An 8342-nucleotide genomic window follows, 5' to 3' on the forward strand; every position below is an offset into this window, starting at 1 on the left:
TTTTTAAGTCTTCTCATCCCTATGCTGGATATCCTAAGTTTCTCTTTTCCAACTTGCAACTCTGCTTTTAAATAATTTTCCTTAAAATAAAGAGCTTGTAATTTCTTGCAGAAAAGAAAGATGGCTTGATTTGGTTTGCCTTTTTGAGATTTACACTGAGCATCTATGATGGAGGACCATGTGACAAGAGTTGAACTTTTATAAGGTTTTGTTAGAAAATAAAAATTGTAAGATAAACATATCCATAAATGTGTTTACAGTAAAATTCACACAGTATAATGGCCACTGTACAAAATTTTGCTATTACACAAATACATAATCAGTTTCATTGGTCTGCTGAGATCATGTCAAGAGGAGGAGGAGATTTTCAGCCCTTTCCAAAAAGTTGTTCTCTTTAAAGGATAACTCTCTGGTGAGAATAATGGGTTAATAACACATTTGAAACTAAATAAAATAAGAGCCAACATAAATTCATAATAAGTTCAGGGGCAGCATGGTGGCTCAGTAGTCAGCCCTAGTGCCTCACAGCACCAGGGTCCCAGGTTCAATTCCATCTGCAGGCAACTGTCTGTGTGGAGTTTGCACATTTTCCCCATGTCTGTGTGGATTTCTTCTGGGTGCTCTGGTTTCCTCCTGCAGTCCAAAGCTGTGCAGGTTAGGTGGATTGGCCATGCTACATTGCCCATGGTGTTCAGAGTTATGCAGGCTAGCTGGGTTAGCCATGGGAAAAATAGAGTAGGGGGATGGGTCTGGGTAGAATGCTCTTCGGAAGGTTGCTGTTGACAAGTTGGGCTGAGTGGCCTGTTTCCACACTGTTGGGATTCTATGAGCAGAATATAAATTTTCAATAAATACACATAAGTTGAGCTATGCACACATATATGTAAGAAATTCATGTACAACACTGCAAATATCAGCATAAAAATGTTTATAACAAATTCATGGTCATAGATAACTGTGTCAGCAGGGAGAGAATGACACTCGCTGTTCATTTCACTTACACTTACTCCTAGATTGGAATGGAACCATCCAGTGGCATCACCAAATCTAATTAGTTTAAAAGTGCAGCAGTCTGGTCCTCATGTACAGGTCTTCTTCATCTTCAGCTTCCAGTGGCCCATCACAGCAGTCTCGTCCAGAATTGGCAGGCCCAGCGTGTCAGTCTTTGGCTTTCGGCCCATATTCTATGGCATGGCACGGTGGTCTCATCCTGAAATGGCAGAATGAACCATGATGATCTTTGTCTCAATTTCACTTTTATTTTATTCTTTTGTATAACTTCTGTTATTGATGGGGCTTATAGAATGTAACTTTCACATAAAAGTACATGTTACAATAACTTTCTATTCTTGTCTCTATTTTGTTTTCTGTGGGCACTTCCATTGGGGCGTACTGCGGTTAGAGATGTAAAACAGAACAATGTTGTATAAGGTAATGACTCTGAAAGGGTTAATGGTCATGTTATTTTGACTTCACCCATTCTATTGATGCCTTGCACAGTCTGGCATGGAGACAAGGACTTTGATTCTAGTTTCAGACGGAGCAGATGTATCCAGATCAACTCCCTAAAGTTATTGTCGTTATTCCTGACTAAAACTGGTTGTATTTGTTGCTATCATGCAATTTCAAAAAGTCATCTTGTTATCAAAGAATCGTAACCTCTGCTATAGATGCTCCAAGGTGGTGTCTTGTCTATCATTAATCTCTAGATACATACAAGCCAAGAATGAGTGATAGGAGCAAATAACCTTAAACAACCCCTCCCCGGTACAACATACTAGAAGTGGTTATAAATACCACAAGATGCCTGGGATGGTTAACTGGGAAATAACTACACATGGCACCCCCTACCATAGACATGTGATATTGTGAGCAATGATATGGCCTCGAACCTCCAGTCAGTAGCAAGGCTGATGAATGTTAGCCACCCTTGATGGGCTTAGCAATATTACAATATCTCTTATTTCTTCGTCCAGTGCTAGCTAAAGGAGAAATGGACAGCACAGCGTCTCCCAGGTAAGTGTAGAACATCCTAGCAGAGTCAGGTGAAGGTGAGGAAATGCCCTCATTTTCATGGTTTGGGTAAATTTGTTATGATCTATCCTTTTCAATGGCTAGATGAGTTAATTAATAAATGAAAGGATGAGTTTTAATTAATAAATGAATGGATGAGTGGAAGATTATGTAAATAGACAGGGGAGTGGGTGAGTAGGTAATCTGCTCGGGGAAGGGGGTGGTATTTGTGTTGGTGCAGGTGGTTGGTTGGGTTGGTTGGGGGCAGCCGTGTCTGGTGAGGACGGCAGTCAAATCTGGTCAAGAGTATTTGGATCTGAACCGAGGATAGTTCCGTCAAGTCATGAGAAGTTGACTGTAACTGGGCTGTGGGGGAAATGGTCAGATCTGGTCAGGGAGTTATTCTGGACAAATCGGAGTGTATTGGGTGGTCAGGATGATGAGTTTGGGCATTGGTTGTCCATAAGGAAACATTAACCTGTCTCTCTGTTCGCAGATGATGCTAGGCCTGCTGAGTTTCTCCACCATTTTCTGCATCTGTTTTAAACAGTTGTAGTCATCTCAACTTGAAGCAGAATTATGATAATCTTGGGCATCTAAATTTCTGAAGCCGCAATCCACATAGCCTGACAATTTAACTGATATGATTCTTTGGTTAAGTCGATACGCGCGATGAAAAGTTCCTGGTGTTCTTCTCAACAGTTTTCTTGGGTATAGCTGGAAACAAAGATTGTATTAGAGATTTCTCACTCAAGTCAAAAGCTACATCATAGCTGTGGGAGGATGTTTTACAGCCACAATAATTGGCGATTGAGGAAAGTGAGTATCGGGAACTTTCCCTGCCACTGACAAGAAAGAAACACAAGATCAAACATCTCCAAACAACAGCAGTGAGTGTTTGATAGCAAAGACCCTGTCAAGTTAATAGGGGTCTAAATGCACAGAGCAGTTTCATCACTGCACTTCCACATTACAGTGAGCTCTGAACTATTTATCAGCAATACATAAGAGAGCATGAGAGAAATTCTATCAACAATGCCTTCCTTACATTCTCCAAACTAAATGGGAGGAGCATTGAACACACCCTGGTGCCTTCCTTGAAGCAGTTCCACAAGCAAGCAAGCAAAAGTAAACTTTGATGTGCAAAATACTGTGTCTGGATGGTATAAAGCCAACTCCTAGCCCCAATCAGTCCTTATCTCTGAAGCTCTCAAAGAACCCAATATTCCAGGGAAAACACAAGAAACCCTTCAAAGATATAGAAATTCCTTGAAGAAAGACAGCGTCGTTGTTTCTGACTGAGAGCAGCTTGCTACCAGTTGTTCAGAATGACAACCAATTGTCCATTAAGCTGCATCACATTTAGGGTCACAGGCCTTTACAAAGAAGCAGAACAATGCAAGGTGAAGAAAGCAGCTGAAGCAAATCCGGTACTCTGGATCCCAATACCTCATGGGATACCTTTCCCATGCTCCCCAGGCTTGAGAATTGGCTGGTTCAGTCACATGAAACCCCTCAGCATGTTCTCATGACCTTTGAGTAGATATCACCCTGAGATCAAAGCAAGGTCAATGTTGAAGGCATATCTTGCTGTTCAAAAGACAATTACACTTTTCTGCCATGTGTTGTGATTACCTCATGGGAAAGCGCACCATCTTTCACCCACATCATTCATTATTGAGTATTGAGTTTCTCCGCAAGGTACCAGTCTAACAAAGTTTCTGCAAGAACAGGCAAAATTGAACAGCGACTGCTTGATCTTTACATTCAGCTGTGTACATGCAGATACTGGGAGCTGTTGTCAATTGACCTCTTTGTAAATACCGACCGTCCGTCTCATTGTTATGTCTACAGAAAAATCTGGTTCAATATCTAATTGCGGAAGCTGCTACTCTTTTTTAACGAATCCAATTTCTTGTATTTTAGATAGATAATGGATATTTGCCATGTCCACAGCACAAGCACATAAATGATAGATAGCAGTACATTGGCAAGTAGATCAACACTTGTGCAGATGTATCTTCAAACAGGACGCTGCTGTAAACATTCTGTGATTTTAATTCTCCCAAATGGAAAAGGGATTCAGTAGGTATGGCTGTGTCACCCTGCCTTTGGGTTTACATGACTTTACTATGTTTATAATAGTAAGTGACTAAGCTGATGACCTAGGCTTACTCTCTGGCTCCAGAGGCTCTCGCCCCAATTCTGAGGAAGGGTCACTCGACCCGAAATGTTAACTCTGATTTCTCTCCACAGATGCTGCCAGACGTGCTGAGCTTTTCCAGCAATTCTGTTTTTGTTGCCCCAGAGGTTGCTTTGGAGGTTTCCAATTTTGGGGTGAATTACAGGTTGCAAAAGCCACTTACTGCCAAGCAAATAAAACCCGGTAACATCAGAAGTAATAACTGAGAAAAATGGAAATATTTGTGATGGCAGGAACTGAGTTAGCATTTCATGTCAATGAAATCCCCTTATATATCCAACAACTCTTTTTAGGTCTGTTTAGAAGCCTGGAGATCAATAGATTAACCCTCAAAAACTGCAGATTTTAAAAAATTTTCATTTGTATTATGTCGCTATCATTAGCAAGGACATCATTTATTGTCAATCCCTAATCACTCTTCAGAAAATGACAGTGAGCTGCCTTCTTGAACTGCTTCACTCTTTGTGAATGTGTATGTTCATCCACAATACACTTAGGAAGGGAATTCCAGGATTTTAATCTAGCAACTTTCAAGAAATGGTGATATATTTCCAAGTCAGGATAGTGAGTCACATTGACAGGACCTTGCAGGTGGTTATGTTCCATGTATCTGTTACCCTTGTCCTTTGAGATGGTAGAGCTCATGGAATTGGAAAGTGCTGTTAAATAATGGCTAAGCGATGGCTCACTAGTTGAATATCTTTTGCTTATGTTAAGTCACTTTCACTGTGTCCCACCCCAATCTCCGAATGGAACTGAGGTTGATGGTGTCCAGAACAAAAACCAAGAGAATGCTAATTATGGTAAGGGATGGATAGAGATGTAAAATAGGCATAAACGAAGGTGTAGGAAGGAGAGCAAAGTCAAGAAGACACAACCGGCTGGAGGGGGCAATGGGGCAGGTATAAGAACAATGGAGCACAGGTCATACCCTGAAGTTGTGGAACTCAGTACTGAGTCCTTGAGGCTAAAAGGACCTCAGTGGAAAATGGAGCGTTGTGTTGGGATAGGTGGAGGTATACTTTTATCCCAAAATTATTTGTACAGAAGGAAAATTCCTGTACTGGAGAAATAATGATGACCGGATAATGGGGCTCCAATCATCCTTGACTTGTCTAATGTTCTTGTGACATCCACACCGTCAGGTCAGTCGGCATGTTACAGCTGCAGAGCGAGTGTTGCTGAGGAACAGCACAACAAGTTGAATAGGAATAATTTGTTATTGATGAATCGCAGAAACCAAAGAAGATCAATTTTAGTAATTAACTGCAAGATAATCACTGACATTCTTTTAAAGCAGTGAGGCCATCACAAGTCATTAAACACCTTTCAGGATATCATCTGGATGGCACCTGCCATCACCCAAACAAGGGCTGCATACAGATGGCCCTTTTCAGCATGGTCTTCTATATTCTTACAGCCATACATAATTCAAGCAGATTACAGAAAACTGTCAAAGGACTGGAAGGGTGTGTGCTGAAGCTTACTGCAAGTTGCAGTTGCTGGTTTTGCCTCTTCGGGGAAATGCTACACACACAACACAGAGTAAGGAAAATCAAAGTGAGATTGCGCATTCATCTGCTTGTGTTGCAGCTCCAGATGTCAATCTGACTCAAGCACTGCGGATGGTGCAAGAGTCTTCCTCCTTCAAACATTAATTCTTGGACGGAGGAAGTGCTGAGCTGCTGGAATCGGTCAACCCAGCCTCAGCTGATCAGAGAGGATTTGGGAAAAGATGGAGATGGGTTCCTGCCTCTGTTTGAAGCATTCTGTAGACTTGCCAGTCAATGTTCACAACCAGCAATGTGGGCTCAAATGAGTCAAAGGTTGTCAGGGCTGGTCAGGGATGTGGAGTCAAGGCTACAATCAAATCACATCATAGCTCATTGAATGGCAGAACAGGTTCGACGGGCTGAATGGCCTACTCCTGCTCCTATTTTGTATGTTTGTAAAATAAAACCCTTATGGAAAATCTTACCTTTTCTTTCAGTTTCCACTCAAGTTCATTTACGTCATGCACACTGGAAAACCTGCCATAAAGCAGTGCAAGGACTAGTTAATAATGCGATTTTTTAAAAAGTAAATTTACTTTGCTTTCAAAATAATCCATGTTACTTTTGAAAGTGGTAATTTGCTGCAGTTATTAAAGAGTCATAGAGATGTGCAGCATGGTAACAGACCCTTTAGTCTAACTCGTCCATGCTAACCAGATATCCTAAATTAATCTAATCCCATTTCCTATCATTTGGCTCATATCCCTCAAGGTGCTATGCAACTGCAACCCCAGGTATCTTTGTTCAGCAACACTCACCCAGGACTTTACCATTAACTGGATAAGTCCTGCCCTCATTTGCCTTTCCAAATACAAAGCCTCAAATTTATAGAAATTAAACTCCATCTGCCACTCCTCAGGCCATTTGCCCATCTTATCAAGATCATGTTTTACTCTGAGATAACATTCTTCACTGTCCGCTACACTACCAATTTTGGTATTATCTGCAAACTTACTGACCATTCCTTCTATATTCACATTCAAATCATTTATATAAATGATGAAAAACAATGCACCCAGGTCTATTCCTTGTGACACACAACTGGTTACAGGCCTCCAGTCCAAAAAGCAATCCTCTACCACTACTCTCTGTCTCTTACCTTCAAGCCAATTTTGTATCCAATTGGCCAGCTCCCCCATGAATCCCATGTGATCTAGCCTTACTAACAAGTCTACCACCCGGTACCTTGTCAAATGCTTTGTGAAATCCATATAGACTTCATCAATCTTATTTGTCACATCTTTAAAAAAACTCAATCAAGTCAGTAAGACTCGATTTCCAATGTACAAAGTTGTGTTGACTATCCCTAATTAGTCCTCACCTTTCCAAATGTATGTACTTGCTGTCCCTCAGAATCTCTTCCAACAACTTACCCACCACTTACTTCAGGCTCACTGGTTTATAGTTTCTCGACTTTTCCTTACCATCTTTCTTAAACAATGGCACCATATTAACCAACGTCTGGTCTTCCAACACCTCATCTGAGGCTATTGATGATACAAATTTCTCAGCAAGGGACCCAGCAATCTCATCCTTAGCTTCCGTAAAGTTCTGGGAAGTATCTGATCAGGTCCCGGGAGTTATATATCTTTGTGCGTTTTAAGACATTAATGCATTTTATCGAACATTTATCATGAGAAAATAATTCCAGTTTTTAATCCCTCACCTGGCAGGATCACAAGTTTAAGTAAAAAGAAAAGCCACAGAATACTGGAGAAACTCAGCAGGTCTGACAGCATCTCTGGAGAGAGAAATAGAGTTAATATGTCAAGTCTGGTATGACCCTTCTTTAGAATGGATAGGTGATAGTTTTATACTTTTGACATAGGTTCTTTGTATGTTTATACTTTTGAAACGTTAACTCTGTTTCTCTCTCTCCACATACCTGCTGAGTTTCTCCAGCATTTTCTACATTTGTTTCAGATTTCCAGGATCCTCAGTATTTTGCTTTTATCCAAGCTTACATGAGTTTAGGAATGGTATAGAGCCACTTGACAGTTACGCAGATGTAGGTTTCTCAGAAAATTGGTGTTCAGAAAATATTCTCAAATGGTTTTAAAATCTGCTTATCTGTCCTTGTCTCAATGAGTAACTTATTGTTTGGCATCAGGTTTCTGGGAGGGAGGACTTTGTTAGATCCAGTGAAGGAGGTGGATTGTGTTGGGTCAGGATTGGAATTCAGCATGGGGGGAAGGTCAGTAATGAGTTAGGTAATCTGCTTAATTATTACTCAGGAGCTACAATAGATTGTTAGTCCTCTAACTTTGACTGGGTAACTATTAATATAAGTAAAATTCTCTGACTTTGATGGACTTTTTTAAAGGGCTCCAGAGAGAAGGAAATTCAATTGGAATCTTCAACTACATCTCTAATGGAATCAATTTTGTCAGAGACCTAGCATGATCCCAGTGTGCAACTCTAATCTGTGTCGTTCCACTGATTACCTGACCAAGGGAATGTTTTGGACTGGCTGCACTTTTTCAGGTGGTTACCCTGGAAAAATCTCCAGAGTAATAAAGTGAAAGCTCTGAGGTCATTCCACAGAGGGCTAGTAAACTCAGTGTACAATGCAG

At 40.8% G+C, this 8342-nt stretch overlaps 1 long non-coding RNA gene across 1 annotated transcript; it reads right to left on the reverse strand.

Annotated features, from left to right (window-relative positions):
- Positions 1 to 548: 548 nt before the first annotated feature.
- Positions 549 to 7557, reverse strand: LOC122564561 (uncharacterized). The gene is made up of 4 exons (XR_006315941.2): positions 7436 to 7557; positions 6195 to 6246; positions 1002 to 1210; positions 549 to 823 (listed from the first exon to the last, which is right to left on the reverse strand). It is a non-coding gene; the product is annotated as an uncharacterized LOC122564561 (long non-coding RNA).
- Between the last annotated feature and the right edge of the window lie 785 nt (positions 7558 to 8342).

This window comes from Chiloscyllium plagiosum, unplaced genomic scaffold (genome assembly GCF_037043375.1).
Source record: "Chiloscyllium plagiosum isolate Xiang-an unplaced genomic scaffold, Cpla_swu_hap1 HiC_scaffold_34, whole genome shotgun sequence".
In the NCBI taxonomy this organism is placed as follows: domain Eukaryota; kingdom Metazoa; phylum Chordata; class Chondrichthyes; order Orectolobiformes; family Hemiscylliidae; genus Chiloscyllium; species Chiloscyllium plagiosum.